Source organism: Bufo bufo, chromosome 7, assembly GCF_905171765.1.
Source record: "Bufo bufo chromosome 7, aBufBuf1.1, whole genome shotgun sequence".
Lineage (NCBI taxonomy): Eukaryota > Metazoa > Chordata > Amphibia > Anura > Bufonidae > Bufo > Bufo bufo.
The window spans coordinates 194150016-194172316 of record NC_053395.1 but is presented as its reverse complement, the minus strand read 5'-3'; positions in this window follow the sequence as shown (position 1 = coordinate 194172316).

The following is a 22301-nucleotide window of genomic DNA, read 5'->3' as shown; positions in this document are numbered from 1 at the left end:
CATCATCAGGAGGCCACAGAGTGGCACAATGACAGAATGTGGAGGTGGTGGAAGCAGCATCTGGAGTAGGCCACAGGGTGACACATTAACAGAGTGTGTGGGTGGTAACAGCATCATGAGGAGGCCACAGAGTGGCCCAAAGACAGAGTCTGGAGGTGGCAGCAGCATCAGGAGGAGGCCACAGAGTTGCAGAATGACAGTGCGGAGGTGGCAGCAGCATCAGGAGGCCACAGAGTGGCACAATGACAGAGTGTGGAGATGACGGCAGCAGCAGCATCAGGAGAAGGCCACAAAGTGGCACAATGACAGTGTGTAGGTGGCAACATCATCAGGAGGCCACAAAGTGGCACAATGACAGAGTGTGGAGGTGGCGGCAGCAGCAGCATCATCAGGAGGCCAAAGGGTGGCACAATGACAGTGTGGAGGTGGCACCAGCAGCATCAGGAGGCCACAGAGTGGCACAATGACAGAGTGTGGAGGTGGTGGCAGCAGCATCTGGAGGAGGCCACAGGGTGACACAATGACAGAGTGTGGCGGTAGAAATGAAGGGACGCTGGACCTTTTCAGTCGAACGTATGGACAGCAGGAGGTGCACTTTCACAACCGGTTGTTTCGCAATTTTCAGTTTATTTGTAGACAACACATTTCGAGGTACTACTGACCCCTTGAACTAGTCAGCAGAGCAGATGGCACGGCTGTTGTTTCGGCAGCATGTGGAGAACGCGTCCAGTGTCCCTTCATTTCTACTGTCTTACCCGAGTGGTGGGGTGGCTCCCGCCCAAGGTGATCGGACAAATGCAGGCTGCACCAACTGTGAACGATCTCCACTTTGCCCTCATTGTGGTTGCGACCAAACTGGTGCAACCCCAATAGGTGAGCAAACCATTTTAAGTTGTGGATATCCCACTTATCGGACATATTCACCCTATGAGCGCCTTTCTCTATTATTTGGCCACTATTTGCTCCAGAGTGTGAAGGTGGCAGAAGTTTCATCAGGAGGCCACAGAGGAGCACAATGAAAGAGTGTGGAGGTGGCAGCAGCATCAGGGGGAGGCCACAGGGTGGAACAATGAAAGTGTGGAGGCAGCATAAGGAGGCCACAGAGTGGCACAATGAAAGAGTGTGGAGGTGGCGGCAGCAGCAGCATCAGGTGGAGGCCACAGGGTGGAACAATGACAGTGTGGAGGTGGCAGCAGCAGCATCAGGAGGCCACAGAGTGGCACAATAAAAGAGTGTGGATTTCAGCATCAGGAGGAGGCCACAGGTGACATAGTGTTGAGGTAGCAACAGCATTAGGATACCACAGAGTAGCAAGGTGACATAGTGTGGAGGTGGCAGCAGCATCAGGAGACTACAGAGTGGCAAGGTGAGATAGTGTGTAGGTGGCAGCAGCATCAGTAGACAACAGAGTGGCAAGATGACATAGTGTGGAGGTGGCAGCATCATCAGGAGACCACAGAGTGGCAAGGTGACATAGTATGGAGGTGGCAGCAGCATCAGGAGACCACAGAGTGACCCCATGACAAAGTGGGGAGGTGAGTGGCAATACCAGTACCAGCTGAAGATCGGTGAAAGAAGGAGCACTTGGCATCAGATCTGTGGCATCAGGTGGGTGGCAGCATCAGCTGAGGCAGTTATCTAGAAGAAACCGGTCTCTTTTGTTAAAGTGTTGGTGTGGCACCATGGATGATCTAGTCTGATGCATCAGGCATTGGTGGATGGAAATCCTGGATGATCCACACCTGATTTATCTTGACAAAGGTCAGTCTCTCAACATTTTGGGTGAACAGGTGAGTACTTCTTGGGGTAACTATGGCCCCCACTGCACTAAACACCCGCTCTGATGCCACACTACTGGCCGAGCAGGACAGTTTTTTCAGGGCAATCTCGGCCAGTTGCGGCCACAAATCCAGTTTGGATGCCCAGTAGTACAGCGGATCTTCAATGTGGAGTGGCAGAGTGTTGTCCAAGTATGCCACCACCTGCTGGTTCAGGTCCTGCTCCAGGTCTAGCTGCTGCTGCTTCTGGTCAGTAGTTTCTTCACTAGGCGGGTGAAGAAATCTGCTCATCAGCGACTCTAGACTCAAGTTGCTACTGATGGAGCTGGAACTGCTCCTACTTCCCATGCTGGAGAGGCACTGTGACTTGTCCAAGCAGTGGAGGCTGAGGACACGGTGGAGGATGAGGATGCAGAGGCGGACATTGTCGCAGGACCAACGGCGTGAGAACATGGAGACAGAAGCGGCGTCACCTGGCCAAGCTACTGGTGTGGCTGTGCAGGAACCACATTCACCCAGTGGGACTGTAAAGGACATGTATTGTTCCTGACCGTAGCTACAGCTCCACACGTCAGCGCTGCCGTGCACTTTGGCAGACACCGACAGGCTCAAGGACTGGCCCACCTTCTGTTTCTGTTCTACATATGTGTGCAGGGCTGGTACTACCTTTATGGCAAAGAAATGATGGCTTGGGACTCTCCACCTCAGCTCGGCACAAGTCATCAGTTCTCTGAAAGGTGCAGAGTCCACCACTTGGAAAGGGAGGGACTGCATCACCAGCAACTTGGCCAGGAGCACATTCAGCTTCTGCACCGTTGGATGAGTGCACGAACACTGTTGTCTCTTGGCAATTTCTTTGGTTATCAGTTGCTGACGGAATGATGAGGAGTAGGAGAAGGAGCAGGAGCATCAGGACCAGCAGACGATGGGAAGGAAAGACAGCTCCCTTCGGCTAAGGTGGTGGAGCATTGACTGCCTGAAATCAGGTGATTGAAATTGGGTGATGCAGCGGTTGCTGCGGCAGGCTGGACCACCACATCAGAGCCACGGTTTTCCCAGGCCACTTTATGGTGACGCTGCATATGCTGACGCAGGGCCACGTTTCACCTTCTGCCCACAGATTATATAAATGGCCATGCTCACCTCCCCCGGCGGTTTAACAAAAAACTGCCATAACGCCAAGTAGGTGATTTTACCACCAACACTCCGCACTGACTGACTGCTACCGGCGCTGCTTCCGTGAACCACTGCACCACTACTTTCCTGGCAGGTAGGCTCTTGCAATAAAAATTCACGATTTGAGTATTCGCGCTCTACACTAATGAGCTTCGAGCGTTTCAGTAGACAATGAAGTGGGATGGTTACGCTGATAATAGCGGCATCACCGCTCACCATCTGTGTTGATTCGTCAAAGTTGCGCAAAACCTCACAGAGGTCAGACATCCATGCCCACTTGACGCTTGTGAAGAGGGGAAGCTGACTGGAAAGATGACAACCATGTTGCAGCTGGTATTCCACTACTGCCCTCTGCTGCTCACAAAGCTTGGCCAACATGTGGAATGTGGAGTTCCAGTGCATGCTCACGTCGCACAACAATCAGTGAGCGGGCAAATGCAAGTGCTGCTGCAGCGTTGCCAGACCGGCGGCAGCTGTGGATGACTTTTGGAAATGGGCACACATGCGGCGCACCTTCACCAGTAGCTCAGGCAAATTGGGGTACGCTTTCAGAAACCGCTGAACCACTAAGTTGAACACATGGGCTAGGCATGGTATGTGTGTGAGCTTGCCCAGCTCCAAAGCCGCCACCAAGTTACGGCCATTATCAGACACACCCATGCCTGGTTGTAGGTTGAGTGGCGATAGCCACAGCTCAGTCCGCTCCCTTATCTCCTACCACAGCTCTGCGGCGGTGTGCTGTTTGCCACCAAAGCCAATTAATTTCAGAACGGCCTGTGCTACACTGCTTCCAGCTACTGACTGATGGCTGACTGGTGCTGCAAGATGAGAATTCAGAGGTGGTAGTGAAGGGGGAGGTGGAGGAGGAGGAGAAGGGGGGGGGGGTTGCAGCCACTAATGTAGGTGGTGGCGGATATCCTGATGGAAGTAGGGCCCGCAATCCTTGGCATCGGTAGCACCTGTGCCATCCCAGGGTACGACTCGCTCCCGGCCTCCACAACATTCACCCAGTGTGCCGTCAGGGAAATGTAGCATCCCTGGCCAAAAGCACTTGTCCATGTGTCAGTCGTTAAGTGGACCTTCCCAATAACTGCGTTGGTCAGGGCAAGGGTGATGTTACAGGACACATGCTGGTGTAAGGCGGGGACGGCACACCCGGGAAAATATTGGCGGCTGGGGATTGAGTAACGAGGGACGGCTACCACCATCAGGCTGCGGAAAGCCTCTGTGTCCACAAGCCTAAATGGCAACATTTCCAGGGCCAGCAATTTGGAAAGGTGCGCATTTAGTGCTGTGGGTGGGTGGCTGGGTATTTATGCTTTCATTCAAAGGCCGGGGGTATGGACATCTGTACGCTGCGCTGGGACACAGAAGTGGATGTGCTAGCTGATGGTGCTTGCGAAGTTGCAGGGCAGGAGGCATCTGGGCCTGTGTCTTGGACAGGGGATTGGCCAGCACAAGCACGTAACACAGGGGAAAAAGAGGCAGTGGTGTGACCCGAAAAAACTGACTGTGGACCCAGGCGTTCGGCCCACCTATTAGGGTGATTTGATGCCATGTGGCGGATAATGCTGGTGGTGGTGAGGTTGCTAGCGTTATCTCACACATTGATGGTGTTCAAGCTATTCAATATTTTTTTCAAAGATCCCTTTCGGGAGATCCGGCACATCACACATTTCTGGTGAGCCTTCTTGAATTTATTTTACACCATAATAATTTTGTGTTCGATCGGGTATTTTACAGGCAGGTTTCGGAGACCGCGATGGGGGCACGTTGTGCGCCCTCCTACGCCAACCTTTTTTTAGGCTGGTGGGAGGAGACACACGTGTACCCCACCGACTTGTATGGTGAACATGTGTCATGGTCTTACCTTCTTGCTGTTCTCCTTCGTTTGACATGTGCTGGCGGCCATCTTGGTTTCTGGGTTTCTTGTAGCCTTCCACCCTGCGGCTCCTCCTTCCCACTGGGAGGAGCTGGATGCCTAGCTCAGATATATAGGAGGTCTGTGGCTTCAGTTCCTTGCTTGGTCCTCTTGTGTTCACATGCTTCTAAGACTGCTGCTGCTTCTGGTTCCTGATCCTGGCTTCGTCTGACTACCCTGCTGGTTCCTGATCCTGGCTTCGTCTGACTACCCTGCTAGTTCCTGATCCTGGCTTCGTCTGACTACCCTTCTGGTTCCTGACCTCTGGTTTCGCAAAGACTCTACTCGGTTTCACCATCCGTTTGGACTTTTGCTTTACAGCTTTATTTTCAATAAAGCCTTCTTATTTTCACTTATCCTTGTTGTACGTCTGGTTCATGGTTCCGTGACATTAGGACCAAGCCATGAATTCTGACGGTACAGGGCCATCCTCGCTACCCACGCTGGTTGCCAGACTTGATCAGCAGGATCACCTGTTGGGTCGGTTCGCTGTGGCGTTGCAAACCCTGCTTGAACGCACGGCTCATTTCGCTCCCGTTGCCGATGGGTCGGTTGTCGCTCCTGGGCTCGCTCCTACTGCCGCTCCGGTTGTTGCGCCAGAGTCTACCCCGACACCTGTTGTTGCGCCTGCGGTGTTTCGGGGTATGACCGGTTCTGCCCCTCTTCCACAGCGCTTTGGGGGAGAGCCAACTCAGTGCCGAGGTTTCCTTAACCAGGTGGGCATTTATTTCGAGTTGCTGCCACATGCCTTTCCTACTGAGAGATCAAAGGTGGGCTTCTTGATCTCGCTGCTCTCAGACAAGGCCTTGGCCTGGGCCAGCCCTTTATGGGAGAACAACAATCCGGTGGTTGCCGAGTTTTCCGGTTTTGTTGCTTCTCTTCGGAAGGTATTCGATGTGCCGGCTCGTGCTGCCTCTGCTGCGAAGCTCCTTATGTCCATCAGACAGGGTTCACGATCCGTAGCTGAATACGCCATTGAGTTTCGTACCCTGGCAGCAGAGGTGGGCTGGAATAATGAGGCTCTGGTCGCTGCTTTCTCTCATGGTCTCTCGGATGCCTTGAAGGATGAGGTTGCAGCTAAGGACCTACCAGTTGAGCTCGAGTCTCTTATTTCTTTCCTGATTTTGATTGACACCAGACTCAGGGAGAGACCTTCCTTTAAGGAGAACCTGCGGAGGTCTTCTAACAGATTGGTGCCTACGTTTGCTGTCCCACCCGTGCCTCCCTCTCCTCCCACGCCTCCTGGGGATGACTTGTCTGGGGGTGAACCCATGCAGCTGGGGTTTGCTCGCCTGTCCGAGGGGGAGAGGGTACTCCGGAGACGCGAGGGCCGATGCATGTACTGTGGTCTCGGTGGGCATTTTCGGTTGGCATGTCCGAACCGTCCGGGAAAACGCTCGTACCTGAGATCCTGTCGGGGGCAGATCTTGGGTGGAGTCTCCTCGTCCCCGGTTTCCCGTGTTGACAAACCACTGATCACTGTTGTCCTCTCCTGGGTCGGGGGCTCGGTGACGACCCAGGCGTTGGTGGACTCTGGTGCTGGTGGTTTGTTCATTGATAGTGTGTTCGCTGCCGCCAATTCCATTCCTCTGCAGGCTCGAGGTTCCCCACTGGCTCTTGAGGCGATAGACGGCAGACCCCTTCTGCCGCCACACGTGACTCATGAGACCCTTCCAGTGGGGATAGCCATTGGTGCCGTTCACAGAGAGTCGGTCTGCTCCAGGTTATTTCGTCTCCACACTACTCGGTGGTCTTGGGGTACCCCTGGCTCCAGAAGCATAATCCGACTTTCGATTGGAGATCGGTCGAGATCCTCTCGTGGTCACCGCAGTGTGGGGCTAGTTGCATCCATGGGTCTGTCAAGTTGATGTGTACTTCCTCGGACTCTCTGTTGCCTCCTGAATACGAGGAGTACCGGGATGTATTCGATAAGGTGCGCGCGGTTGCCCTACCTCCGCACCGCCCATACGATTGTGCCATAGAGTTACAATCTGGTGCCGTTCCTCCTCGTGGCAAAGTCTATCCACTGTCGGTAGCAGAGAATGAGGCCATGGAGGAGTACGTGAGGGAGGCGCTTTCACGCGGACACATTCGCAAATCTTCGTCCCCGGCAGGGGCTGGATTTTTCTTTGTGAAAAAGAAGGGCGGTGAGTTGAGGCCTTGCATCGATTACAGGGGTCTCAATCGCATCACGATCAAGAACGCTTACCCGATACCCTTGATTTCCGAGCTGTTCGATCGCCTTAAAGGGGCCACGGTCTTTACCAAACTCGACCTGAGGGCGGCATATAACCTGGTAAGGATCAAGGCGGGCGATGAGTGGAAGACCGCGTTTAACACCAGGACCGGTCATTATGAATCCTTGGTTATGCCCTTTGAGTTGTGCAATGCGCCCGCAGTCTTTCAGGAATTTATCAACGATGTTTTCCGTGACCTGTTGCAGCAGTGTGTGGTGGTCTATTTGGATGACATCTTGGTATATTCTGAATCCATGGAGGCCCACATTCTGGATGTCAGACGAGTGTTGCAACGGTTACGAGAGAACAAGCTGTTCGGTAAGCTTGAGAAATGCGAATTTCACCGATCCCAGGTAACCTTCTTAGGTTACATCATTTCCGCTGAGGGGTTCTCCATGGAGCCTGAGAAGGTTTCGGCTGTCTTACAGTGGCTCCAGCCCAGTGGTCTTCGTTCCCTGCAGCGCTTTTTGGGCTTCGCCAATTATTATCGGAAGTTCATCAGGGACTTTTCCATGCTGGCCAAGCCTCTCACGGATCTGACCAGGAAGGGCAGTAATTCCCAGGTCTGGCCGCTCGAGGCCATCCGAGCTTTTGAGGCCCTAAAGTCCGCCTTTGTGTCGGCTCCGATTCTGTCGCATCCCAACCCTGGGTTGCCCTTTGTCCTCGAGGTGGACGCGTCTGAGATGGGAGTAGGCGCCCTTCTGTCTCAGCGTAGAACACCAGAGGGTCCTCTGCTTCCTTGTGGGTTTTACTCCCGGAAACTGTCTTCCGCGGAGTGCAACTATCAGATTGGTGACAGGGAGTTATTGGCCATCGTGCAGGCCCTTAAAGAATGGAGGCACTTGCTCGAGGGTTCGGTGGTTCCGGTTCTCATCCTGACCTACCTTTCTGAGGCCAAGAATTGACACCACGTCAGGCCAGATGGGCTCTGTTCTTGTCACGTTTTAATTACGTGGTCTCCTACCTACCCGGTTCCAAGAACATCAGGGCGGATGCCTTATCACGGCAGTACTCCGAGCTGTCCAGGGAGGAGTCGATTCCGACTTCGGTCATACCTCCGAATCAGATCCTGGCCGCCATTCGCACCAGCCTGACCTCTCCCCTGGGTGAGCAGATTTTGGCGGCTCAATCTGGTGCTCCCTCTGGGAGACCCAACGGCAGATGTTTTGTGCCTGAGGAGTTGCGCATTCGGTTGTTGCGAACCTACCATAACTCCAAGACCGCGGGGCATCCTGGAAAGAATCAGCTGTCCTGGGCTGTTTCACGTCTGTTCTGGTGGCCTTCCCTACGTTCCGACATCGCCGCATATGTAGCGGCATGCTCCGTTTGTGCCCAGAGTAAGTCCCCTCGGCACCTTCCGTTGGGCCTTCTGCAACCCATAGCCACCGGGGAGCGCCCATGGTCACACCTGGGGATGGATTTCATTGTGGACCTCCCTGCATCCCGAGGCCATACGGTCATTCTCATGATTGTGGATCGGTTTTCCAAAATGTGCCACTGTGTTCCTCTCAAGAAGTTACCCTCTGCACAAGAGTTGGCCACGATTTTTGCCAGGGAGGTCTTCCGGTTGCACGGTTTGCCCAAGGAGATTGTGTCGGATCGGGGGAGTCAGTTTGTGTCCAGGTTCTGGCGCGCCTTTTGCTCCCAGTTGGGGATTCATCTCTCCTTCTCCTCGGCCTACCACCCTCAGTCCAATGGGGCCGCAGAACGATCCAATCAGGCCTTGGAGCAATTCCTTTGTTGCTATGTCTCCGATCACCAAGACAATTGGGTTGACCTCCTGCCTTGGGCTGAGTTTGCCAGGAACACGGCGGTGAACTCTTCCTCTGGGACGTCTCCCTTCATGGCCAATTATGGGTTCCAACCTGCCGTGTTACCGGAGGTATTCTCTCCCCAGGATATTCCGGCTGTGGAGGATCACCTTTCCGTCCTACGTGCTTCTTGGGTACAGATCCAGAAGTCCCTTGAGGTCTCTGCGCAGCGCCAGAGACTCCAGGCTGATCGCAGACGAGCGCCTGCTCCTTCCTACCAGGTCGGAGACCGTGTATGGTTGTCCACCAGCAACCTCAACCTTCGAATGTCCACTCCCAAGCTGGCGCCTCGCTTTGTTGGTCCCTTCCGAGTGCTTCGCAGGGAAAACCCGGTAGCCTATGCCCTTGCGCTTCCTCCTGGCATGCGGATCTCCAACGTGTTTCATGTCTCCCTGTTGAAGCCACTGGTGTGTAATCGTTTCACTTCCTCGGTTCCTCGGCCTCGTCCGGTCCAAGTGGGCAATCGTGAGGAATATGAGGTGAGCAATATCCTGGACTCACGCCTGGTCCGCGGTCGGTTGCAGTTTTTGGTCCATTGGCGGGGTTATGGTCCAGAGGAGCGTTCCTGGGTTCCCTCCGCAGATGTCCATGCTCCTGCCTTGCTCCGAGCCTTCCACGCACGCTTCCCTCAGAAACCGTTTTTTTCTCCGCGGAGGAGGGGCCCTTGAGGGGGAGGTACTGTCATGGTCTTACCTTCTTGCTGTTCTCCTTCGTTTGACATGTGCTGGCGGCCTTCTTGGTTTCTGGGTTTCTTGTAGCCTTCCACCCTGCGGCTCCTCCTTCCCACTGGGAGGAGCTGGATGCCTAGCTCAGATATATAGGAGGTCTGTGGCTTCAGTTCCTTGCTTGGTCCTCTTGTGTTCACATGCTTCTAAGACTGCTGCTGCTTCTGGTTCCTGATCCTGGCTTCGTCTGACTACCCTGCTGGTTCCTGATCCTGGCTTCGTCTGACTACCCTGCTGGTTCCTGATCCTGGCTTCGTCTGACTACCCTTCTGGTTCCTGACCTCTGGTTTCGCAAAGACTCTACTCGGTTTCACCATCCGTTTGGACTTTTGCTTTACAGCTTTATTTTCAATAAAGCCTTCTTATTTTCACTTATCCTTGTTGTACGTCTGGTTCATGGTTCCGTGACAACATGTCATCGCATGGTATCGTTACATTGACGATCTTCTCATCTTTTGGCGGGGTACAGTTGAGCAATCTACAGATTTTGTCACCATGTTGAACACCAATCCATTTAACATCTCACTCACCCATAGGATTTCGGACACCACTGCTGATTTTTCAGATTTACGATTACAATTGGATGACCGGGGTATACGAACGTCGTTATTCCGCAAAGAAACGGCAACCAACAGCTTGTTACATTTTAAAAGCTTCCATCCGACCCATCTGCGAAAAGGGGATCCCTAAGGGACAGTTTCTGAGATTACGCCGCAATTGCACGACTATGCCTGACTTCAGTGAAGCCTCTAGGGACCTGATGACCAGGTTTCGAGCACGGGGTTACCCAAAGAAAGTAATATCAGGAGCATTTGAAATGGCAAAGGTGGCCGATCGCTCTGAATTGCTTAAGCCAAAACCAAAATCTCGGCGTACCCAGGTGCATCTTATTACCAGATATAATAATCAATGCCGTGATCTTTATACAACATTAAATGCACACTGGCACCTTTTATTGGCGGATTCAAAGATATGCGAGTATGTTAACCCAAGTCCGAAGATCATTGCACGAAGAGCTCCAAACCCACGGGACAAATTGGTACGTAGCCATTTTCAGAGGCCCACACAGGGTTTAGGGAGGAATGTTAGGCTGCGTGGGACATATCCGTGTGGAAATTGTAACATCTGCCAATATATGATCTGTACTGACTCCTTCTCCACCTGCAGGCACCCAGCTGGGATATCTCTTGGACACTACATCAATTGCCGGTCACGGAATGTGATTTATGCACTCATTTGTGAATGTGAAAAAATTTACGTTGGCCAGACCGGTCAGGAAGTACGGAACCGTATTCAACAGCACTTATCAAACATTGCTTTGGCTCGAGTCCAAATGGATTTTCACCTTGGACACTGTGGCTCCTCATGGACTAAATGAAGAGCTTACGTTCACTGGCTTCTATAGCACTTAGTCTTGGATTTTGAGCTCTTTAGAACCATTTGCGAAGGGTCATGCATTTATTGTACTCGTTTATTTCTTGTTTAGGGATCTTGTGCTAGGGGCCAATCTGGATGTATCAGGTAGTTTATCACATAAGGTCTATGTAGATTATATTACCAGGGTTTTAACGTCAGGGGTCAATTAGGACTTGCTAGGTTTATTATCATATAAGTGCATCTTAGAAACATTGTAAACATACATTTCTTATATAGATTTTATATATGTTGTTCATTTGGGTTTTCTTCAATAATAAGTATATTACACCTTTGCATTTTTTTAGGTGTCATTGTTCACCAATGACCTTATTACACAGGGGGTAGTTCATACACATTTAGTGTTGGTTCTTGTAATATAGCATTTCTTGCTTTAATTTACAATTTATATGCAATATTTATGTCATTATTTATATGTGATAACTTATGTATTTGATTTTTCACAGGTCCTCATTCACCCACAGCACTTGCACTTCCCTTCACTTCCTTCACTGTCTTTGTCTGTGCCTGCATACATCACTTCACAATGTTCACCTTGGTTTTCATCAATTATATATTCTTTTATTTTTCATTTATTCATATATATTTTTTATTTATTATCATTTGTTATTCATTATGTTTTATCATTCATTATTTATCTTTTTTATTTTATTTTTTTATTCTTTATTTTATTTTTTATTTATATTTTTATTTTGGTATACTCCTTATATATTATCTATTATGTATTACAATTCTGTATTAATCCATTATGAATTATGAAGAATTATTTATGAATTTTTTATTGATGTATTTATTAATTAATGATCTTGTCATTCAGTGATATATTTATTAACATAAGCCATTGCTATTTATTTCTGGCCCTTGTCATATATACCCTTATATACTAGCTGTATACATATGGTACACATTGGTCCCCGTTGTGCATCATGATCCTTATGACTCACCCCCCCCCCCCCCCATTTATCCATAGTGCAGCCTGCGGTCCACGGTGATTCGCTCCGCTTGTGGAACGCATTATGCGTTCCACTGCGGCACTCCACTTCCGGTCATGTGCTTCTATGCATATCCGGTGAGCGATGACTATGGAGGCATCCTCATTCTCATCATCTTCTTCCATGCTTTAGATTCTGAGGTTAGATTTTTATAACTGGCGCATGTGATCCACATTCCCTAAGGGTTTTTAGGTGCCCTCCGTATCTACTCATTCATTTACTATATTTGGCTGCATTTTATAGTGGTGACTTGGGCCGGTGGAACGCATCTTGCGTTCTATCTGTCTTTCACTTCCGGTCATGTGATCTTCCTGCTTCCGGTTCTCGGCATATTGTTTGTAGTGTTGAGCGCGAATATTCGAATATCAAATTTTTTTCGCGAATATCGGCACTTCGCTAATTCGCGAATATTTCGAATATAGTGATATAAATTCGATATTTCGAATATTTTTATTTTTTTATTGTTATATTTTTTTCTTTCCCACTTCCCTAAAGTTGTTCTTACCTGTCCTTTGGATTCCTTGCTTCCTGGCTGCTCCTGTCAGTGCCCGTTGCCGCTTCTGCCGCCTTCCGTGCTCATGGAGCGTCCCCATCACCATGGGAACGTCTCCATATACTAGAATGTACTGTCGGATTTGATAATTACGTTGAAATCGCAATTCGATTATTTCAAGTTATAATAATCGAATTTCGATTTTAACTTAGCACTGCTATATTTAATTCTAGCCTAATATGGAATATAGCAGTGCTAAGTTAAAATCGAAATTCGATTATTATAACTTGAATTAATCAACTTCGCTAATTCTAGCAATCATATAGGAAAGTTTACTATAGAGACAGCTAAGTTTAATTCGCTATGCGATTATATTACTTTGCTTTTTTTTATAAATAGAATAATTATAATAATTATCAGGTATTATAATTATTCTATTTTTTTTTTTTTAAAAAGCAAAGTAATATAATCGCATAGCGAATTAAACTTAGCTGTCTCTATAGTAAACTTTCCTATATGATTGCTAGAATTAGCGAAGTTGATGAATAGGTAGCTAAAACGAAGATGCAGAATACATTCGTTATCTTCGTTTTGTGGAATATGACGAATACATTCGTTATCTTCGTTTTGTGGAATATGACGAATACATTCGTCATATTCGCTAATTCTACCAAGCCAACCATAGTAAACCAGGTCCAAGTTGAAATCGCAATTCGATTAATTCAAGTTATAATAATCGAATTTCGATTTTAACTTAGCACTGCTATATTCCATATTAGGCTAGAATTAACGAATATGGAATATAGCAGTGCTAAGTTAAAATCGAAATTCGATTATTATAACTTGAATTAATCGCATTGCTATTTCAATAGGAAAGTAGCCTTTAAGTTAAAATCGCAATACGCGATTATTTAAATCGCATATTAATCGCGATAACAAGAATAATGACGAATATTCGATTTCGACGAATATAAAACTAATATTCTATCGAATATTCACGAATTTCGTCGAAATCGAATATGGCACCTGCCGCTCATCACTAATTGTTTGTTCTGTGACATGCTGCTGCACTCTCTTACTCCTACTACACAGGTGAATACTATTACATTTTATTGAATGCTCTTTATACCTTATATATATATGACACCCCAACATTTAGCTCATTACCCTTGAGGAAGCCGGACTGCGCCGGCGATACGCGTTGGGCGTTTCTCATTCTTTCAGGTCCACTGCACCAGCTGCCCATACAGGTTTTGGCTTTTGTTATTTGACCCCACCTTGGTCTGCTTTTATTCATTAGTAGCCTTACCATATCTGATATTTTCTCCATGCTGTCTACAGGTATATATTGTATATAGCTGGTTCATATTGTATGTCCCTACTCAGTGGACGTTCAGTGGACTCTGTATGTGTCGGTTACATATATTCATTAGTATACCGACACGCTGTCTATTTTGTATACAATTTGAAATGTGTGTTTGTTGGTGTGTCTAATAAACTTCATATATTTTATTATTTGGTTATTATTGGATGTGCATTGATAGGGTGGTTCTTGTGACTCTCTCTTGGGTCAGGCGTATCTTGTACCATTTTTTCACCACCCTTTTGCACTCTTAGGATTATTGGTGTGCCCCCTATTCCTTTAAATTGTTAGAGGTTGCTAGCGTTCACGCCCCTTCTCATTTTGGTACGGCACAGGTTGAAAATGACAATTCTTTTATCGTCCGCACTTATCTCAAAAAAGCGCCAGACTGCGGAACACCTACCCCTTGGCAAGGGAGATTGCTACAAGGGGGTGCTCCGGGGAACAGTTGTGGGCCTGTTTGGTGTGGCCCGCCTTCTCCCTTTTGCCACCCCACTGCCTCTTCCAGCCTGTTGTGGTGCTGCAGATCTCTCCTCTTCTGTACTGCTGTCCTCGCTCGGCTTGCCATCTTCCCTGGTTGGGTCAGTGATTTCATCATCCACCACCTCCTCTTCCACTTCCTCACTCTAGTCATCCTCCTAACTTGTTGACCTAACAAGAACCCCACCTATTCACAACTGTGTCTCATCCTCATCATCAACCTTTTGAGACACTAATTGCAGTTGACTTATTGGCAACTGTGTCTCATCATCATTATCCACCTCGTGAAACACTAATTGCCATTCCCCACCGTCATTTTCTTGTGACTGTGGATGCTCAAGAGTTTGGGAATAAGTGTACAAGATCTCCTCATGTCCCTCTTCAAGCGGGCTTGGCGAGAAGGACAAATCAAGGAATGGCGATGAAAAGGGCTCCTCGAAATATCCGAGTGTGGGATCACTTGTTTGCCAAGACTCTCCATGGTGGAAGGAAGGAGGATCAGGGTAAGGAATCTGTTGACCAGACTCTTGGCTACTTAGATTGGGCTTTGTGGAAGATAGGGTGGTGCTTAACCGACTGAAAGCATTATCTGCAGCAATCCAACCGACCACCTGGTCGCACTGGTGCGACTTCGAGAGTGGTGTCCTGCGCCACCCTACAAACTGGGACATGAAGCTAGGTATCGTGGATGAGTGTGTTTCTTGTGCTCTGGCAGCAGGCACAGTTTCACTCTGCCTCTGCGTGCACCATCAGCAGCACAGCCACTTCCCTGTGCCTTACTGCTCACCTTGAGCATATTAAATGGTATATATGCTTGAAAGCATGTCACACATACAGTAGCGCAGGTTTCGCAAGTCTATGCGCAAATAAATTAAACTGAATGTCACTTAGGATGTGCAAACGTTATACAGGAGATGTAGCGCAGGTAATGTCGCTGTCACCAGCGACAAAAATTTAACTGAATGTCACTGATATTTAGGATGCGCAAACATTATACAGGAGATGTAGCGCAGGTAATGTCACTGTCACCAGCGGCCAAACAATTGCGCTGAATGTCAGATATTTAGAATGCGCAAATATAACACAACAGATGTAGCAGACGTTGTGTCACTGTCAGCAGCGGCCAAACAATTGCATGGAATTTAGCCCAGGTTGCGCTAATAATATACATTGCAGCCAAATAAAACAATAGTCTTTTGGGTCTCTAACACCTTTCAAGACTAAACCCTGCCTAAAAAAAAAATTATATTCCTGTCCCTACCCTATCTGTCCCTTCTGCTGCAGCTCTCCCTGACTAAGACTGAGCCGAACCACTTGTCATCGGGTGCTATATAGCACCCGATGACGCGTTCCAGCCAGCCAGCCAATCACTGTAATGCCAGTAACCGACATGGCTACAGCATTACAGTGAGTGCCAGTACTTCTCTGCATGTTTATTGGCTGTGTAGCAGCCAACAAACATGCGGAGAGGAGACTCTATCATCGCGCTCGAGCACATGCGGTGTTTGACTGAACACTACGATGTTCCAAGCATTGCGTTGCTTGAGTCAAAATGGTTTTTGGACGAGCATTCTCATCCAACAATACTCCCGAACTCCCACAGCTGCCACCCTGCTGACTCCCTGCCACGCTAGCAACTTGCTGGCTCCGCCGCTGCCTCACGGGCAAGCTGCCACCCTCTTCTTCCGATGATGATGAAGCCCCTAATTCACCCGGCTCCAAAGTGCGGTCAACTACATCATCGTCATCAAGTTCTGTCTGCACGTCACTGATGTCCTCCTCAACAGTCTCTGGGTCAGGAGCCTGTCTGCTCACAACACCAGCTTCTACGTCACTCTCCTCATCACTACTTGCCGCCTACCGGTGTAAGCGGCGGATGTCTGCTCTATATCTTGGCTGGCCAGTAGCTGCTGACTGTCCTAGTAGCTCGTCCTCACTGTATAGTGGAGCTGAGCCCACAGCATATAATACTTCTCTGGCTGAGGAAACAGAAAAGGACAGAGGCAGGAAGAGGACAGATGAGGGCACAGGGCCTGCTCTCTGGCCATGCCAACTAAGGGTTGTGTCTGACGAACCCACGACTGTTGGCTGGGTGTGTCTGATGTCACTTGGGATGAAGTGGATGACCGAGTCAACCATTCAAGAACCGCTGGGTTGCTGGTCAAGACACGACTGCTAGATGACACCGGGAGCTCAGGCCTCTCGCTGCGACTCCTGTTGCCACGCCCCCTTACTCTGCTGCGACCTGTGCCTGCGCCAGAAACATTTAGTCCTATTGCCACTCCTTTGTGCAGGGCCTGGCACTTCTCTGTCTGACATACTGTTAGATCAAATAAATAAATAAAAAGAAAATTAAAACATACCAAAAAAGTTTGTAATTTTCTCACTTCACCAAACAACGGCTAATAAGCCTTTTTTTCCACTAATACACGCCACAGAAGGCTTTAGAACATAAAACTGCACCGCTGAATGGCAAATAGGCCCTTACTTTTTTCCACTTATACATGCCACAAAAGGCTTTAAAACATATAACTGCACCGCTGAACGGCAAATAATATATATTTTTTTGCCACTAATACATGCCAAAAAGGGCTTTAGAACATATAACTGCACTGCTGAACGGCAAATATGTATTTTTTTGCCACTAATACACACCAAAAAGGGCTGTAATTTTCTCACTTCAGCACACAATGGCAAATACTTTTTTTGTGCCACTAATACACGCAAAAAAGTGCTTTAGAACATATAACTGCACCGCTGAATGGCAAATAATAATAAAAAAATTTTTGCCATTGATACACGCCGAAAAGGGCTTTAGAACATATAACTACACCATGGAAAAGCAAATAGGCCCTTACTTTTTGCCACTTATACACGCCACAAAAGGCTTTAGAAGAACCCTGTTCTGCTTTAATAATGTGAAATGATTCCTCCCTATCCTTTCCCTGAACTTCTATGCAACAAAATAAAAGTTTTAAAGTCTTTCCTAGCACTGTCCCTACCTCCTGGACAGTACAGTAGAAAATAGCTGAATCTAAGATGGCTAAGGCTATATATAGGGCTGTGACATCACAGGGATGGCTGCTGATTAGCTGCATGCATGGCATTGTGGGTGATTCCTCGTTCCCAGAGTTCCTTGCTCCATGTCCTAACACGTGCAGCAGAGATTTTAGGAATAAAATGTGATTCGTTACCACGAAGCGTGAGAAAATTCGGATTCGGTCAGAATCAAATTTTTCCTGAAATTCGGATCGAATTACACTTCATCAACTTTTATTCGCTCATCTCTAATCTTCTTAAATGATCTCTAAAACCCCAGAATACATACCCTTCCTTAACACATACAGTCAGGTCCATAAATATTGGGACATCGACACAATTCAAACATTTTTGGCTCTATATACCACCACAATGTATTTGAAATGAAACGAACAAGATGTGGATTAACTGCAGACTGTCAGCTTTAATTTGAGGGTATTTACATCTAAATCAGGTGAACGGTGTAGGAATTACAACAGTTTGTATATGTGCCTCCCACTTGTTAAGGAACCAAAAGTAATGGGACAGAATAATAATCATAAATCAAATTTTAACTTTTTAATACTTGGTTGCAAATCCTTTGCAGTCAATTACAGCCTGAAGTCTGGAACGCATAGACATCACCAGACGCTGCGTTTCATCCCTGGTGATGCTCTGCCAGGCCTCTACTGCAACTGTCTTCAGTTCCTGCTTGTTCTTGGGGCATTTTCCCTTCAGTTTTGTCTTCAGCAAGTGAAATGCATGCTCAATCGTAATCAGGTCAGGTGATTGACTTGGCCATTGCATAACATTCCACTTCTTTCCCTTAAAAAACTCTTTGGTTGCTTTTGCAGTATGCTTTGGGTCATTGTCCATCTGCACTGTGAAGCGCCGTCCAATGAGTTCTGAAGCATTTGTCTGAATATGAGTAGATAATATTGCCTGAAACACTTCAGAATTCATCCTGCTGCTTTTTTCAGTAGTCACATCATCAATAAATACAAGAGAACCAGTTCCATTGGCAGCCATACATGCCCTCGCCATGACACTACCACCACCATGCTTCACTGATAAGGTAGTATGCTTAGGATCATGAGCAGTTCCTTTCCTTCTCCATACTCTTCTCTTCCCATCACTCTGGTACAAGTAGATCTTGGTCTCATCTGTCCATAGGATGTTGTTCTAGAACTGTGAAGGCTTTTTTAGATGTCATTTGGCAAACTCTAATCTGGCCTTCCTGTTTTTGAGGCTCACCAATGGTTTACATCTTGTGGTGAACCCTCTGTATTCACTCTGGTGAAGTCTCTTGATTGTTGACTTCTTGACTTTGACACACATACACCTACCTCCTGGAGAATGTTCTTGATCTGGCCAACTGTTGTGAAGGGTGTTTTCTTCACCAGGGAAAGAATTCTTCGGTCATCCACCACAGTTGTTTTCCGTGGCTTTCCGGGTCTTTTGGTGTTGCTGAGCTCACTGGTGCGTTCCTTCTTTTTAAGAATGTTCCAAACAGTTGTTTTGGCCACGCCTAATGTTTTTGCTATCTCTCTGATGGGTTTGTTTTGTTTTTTCAGCCTAATGATGGCTTGCTTCACTGATAGTGACAGCTCTTTTGATCTCATCTTGAGAGTTGACAGCAACAGATTCCAAATGCAAATAGTACACTTGAAATGAACTCTGGACCTTTTATCTGATCATTGTAATTGGGATAATGATGGAATAACACACACCTGGCCATGGGACAACTGAGAAGCCAATTGTCCGATTAATTTTGGTTCCTTAAAAGGTGGGAGGCATATATGCAAACTGTTGTAATTCCTACACCAATTACCTGATTTGGATGTAAATACACTCAAATTAAAGCTGACAGTCTGCAGTTAAAGCACATCTTGTTTGTTTTATTTCAAATTGTGGTGGTGTATAGACCCAAAAATGTTAGAATTGTGTCGATGTCCCAATATTTATGGACCTGACTGTACATTTCTGTGCAAAAGTATTCGCCCCATTCTAGGTGTCATAGTTGATTGGACATTTGTCACACAGGAAGGCTTTTGATTTTCCAACATCATATAATATTTGACAAAGATAACCCGAACAATTAAAAAATACAGTTTAATTATTAGAGCAGTTCTATAAAGTTATCAACATCCAAATCAAAGATATAAACTATCTTTTAACCCTTTCAGGACCCAGATATTTACTGTTTTCGTTTTTTGCTCTTTGACTTCCCAGAGCCATAACTTTTTTAATTTTCTGGTAACATAGCAGTAACAGGGTTTGTTTGTTTTTTCCCGGAACAAGTTGAACTTTCAATTGGCAATATTGAATATTGTATAAGATATAGAGAGAAACTAGAAAAAATTCCAAATGATCTGAAATTGGAAAAAGCTATTCCACCATAGTTTTATGGGTTTTGTTTTTACAGAGTTCCCTATGTGGCAAAACTGATCTGCTACCTTCATTCTCCTGGTAAGTATGATTACAGTGATACCACATTTATATAGTTTTTCTTGTATTTGTATTATTTGTATACTGAAAAATAAAAAATGTTGAAAATAACTTAATTTTGCTTTGCATTGCCATATTCTAACCACCATAATTTTTTATAGTTATGTCTATGGAGCTCTGTGAGGGCTAATTTTTGTGGGGAGATCTGTACTTTTTATTCATACCATTTCAACAATTTTTTATTTATTTTTTGAGGGGGGGTGAAGTGACAAAAAAGGTCAAATAGGCCTTTTTTTGTTACAGTCTACTGTATGGAATAAATGTTTATATTTAAATAGTAGAGGCGTTTTGGGACATAGTAGTGCAAATTATCTTAATTTTTTATTGTTTATTTTTATAATGGGAAAAGCGGGGTGATTTGAATTTTATATATAGTTTTAAAAACATTTTTAACAGTTTTTTCAAATATTTTTAGTTCCCTCTTAGGGGAATTTAACATGCGCTTGTCCTATAGACTGCAATGAATTACCATTGCAGCCTATGAGAGTTGCCTATGTTTCCATGGAGCTCTGCCACCTGCAGGCCTCCATAGGAACTACTGCTGTAGTAGCCTCAGATCCTTCAGAGGGATTAAGGCTACCAACATTGAAAGAACAGCTCTCCCAATTGTAGCACCAGGGACAGCCATCTTAGATACCATGGTCACAATTGACCATGGTATCTCAGCAGTTAAAGGTCTGCGATTGGTGTCATTGCTGATCTCAGACAATAGCCCCTGGTGTCTGCTGTGTGAAACAGCAGAAACTTGGCAGCTGTAGTGCCTGCATAGATCAGGAGTGGGTGCCATCTTTAAAGACCAGACTTCCACCGTATACGGACAGCAGAGCTCCAGATAGGGCTAAATGTGAGCTAACAATCTTAGGGTCTGTATACTGTTCATTTGTAATTCTTGTTGCACATGGAAATCTAGAAAAGCCCCTGATCCTTATCATACATATTGGGCTCTTAGCTATACTACTTGGCTGTTAATCAGAAAGAAGTTTATTTTATCTAAAAAAAAAATTATTGAACTGTAGCAGTAATTTTGTAATCAAGGGGCATAAGCTCTCAGCTGCGCACTGTGCCCCTTTAATTTTCATCTGCTCTGCTAGGCTTTAATTAGAGTGGCAAGGCAGCAATGTATGGACTTTTTGAGCGCTCAAACACCACTTATTCCACTCTCCAAGAAGAGCCCAGCAAAGCTGATAAGAACTGAATGAGCATGATACTCAACTCTTTCATTTTACCAATCACTTTTTGGATCCCCATTAATTAAAACATCTGATATTTCACTTTCAAAAATGATATGTACTTTTTAAAAGAAGAAATAAGGTAAACAGAACTAAAGACGTGTTCATTATTAATAGTTAACTAAACTCTATATGTCGATTATTTACATTAAAGTGTAATAACTAAAGGGCATCTGTCAGCAGTTTCAACATGCTGTCACGGGTAGTACGGGGAAGGAAGGACAACCAAAGGGAACAACAACAAAACAACTACAGACTAGGCCCCAAGCCTAGGGAATAAAGAGGTCACCTCCTAGCAAACCCTGACTCTCTCCGTAAGCTGCTAACCACATGTGCAAGTCTCAAAGGTAGAAATACACATGCACGGGAACCTAAGACTGCTGACACACTGCACCAAACCCTCAGCTTAGGGAGCAGGGAAAGAGGCAACCAGCTCCTTCCAACCTGAAGGAGCCAGTGTCTCCCTGAGTCCTAGTCAGGACAGAAACAACAAGAAAAGGGAAAGGACTTAGCTTGAGAAGCAACAGGAACAGGAGAATCACCACACAAGCAGAAGATCTATTAGCCGCAGGGAAAGCAGTGAAAGGCGGAACATATAAAGGGGCCACCTGACTAATAATGAGCAACACCTGCAAAGGGGTGGAAACCTGTCAGCAACAATGAAAACAATAGAGATCTGTCAGATCGACTCCTGAGTCTTCCGTCTATCTGAACTTCTAAGATCTCTCCCAGAGCCAGCAGTGATACATGCTAAACTGATGGCAGCACTAGGTAAGGGCTAGAGACAGCAGGACAAACATACCTTTTGTGGAGCTTCTAGAGGAGTGTCAATATGAAGTTCTATTCTGTCAGACTCTGCTCTTGCAAGTGCACTATCAGCAGAGCTTCTCTGGGAAGTGCTACCCTCTGTTCTGAGTGACAGCTATAGCATCCTGCCAGGAGACCAGTACAGCTGTCACTCAGTGCAGGGGGGGGGGGGGGGGGGGGGGGGGCTGTGAAGCGGATCAAAGCGGAGAGCACTTCATAGTGAAGCTCCACTTCCAGATTCTGCTCCTGCAAGTGCACTGGAGGTGAAGCTTTTCTGTGAAGAGCTGTCTGCATTGAACTGCTTCACAGACCCTCCCCTCTGCTCTGAC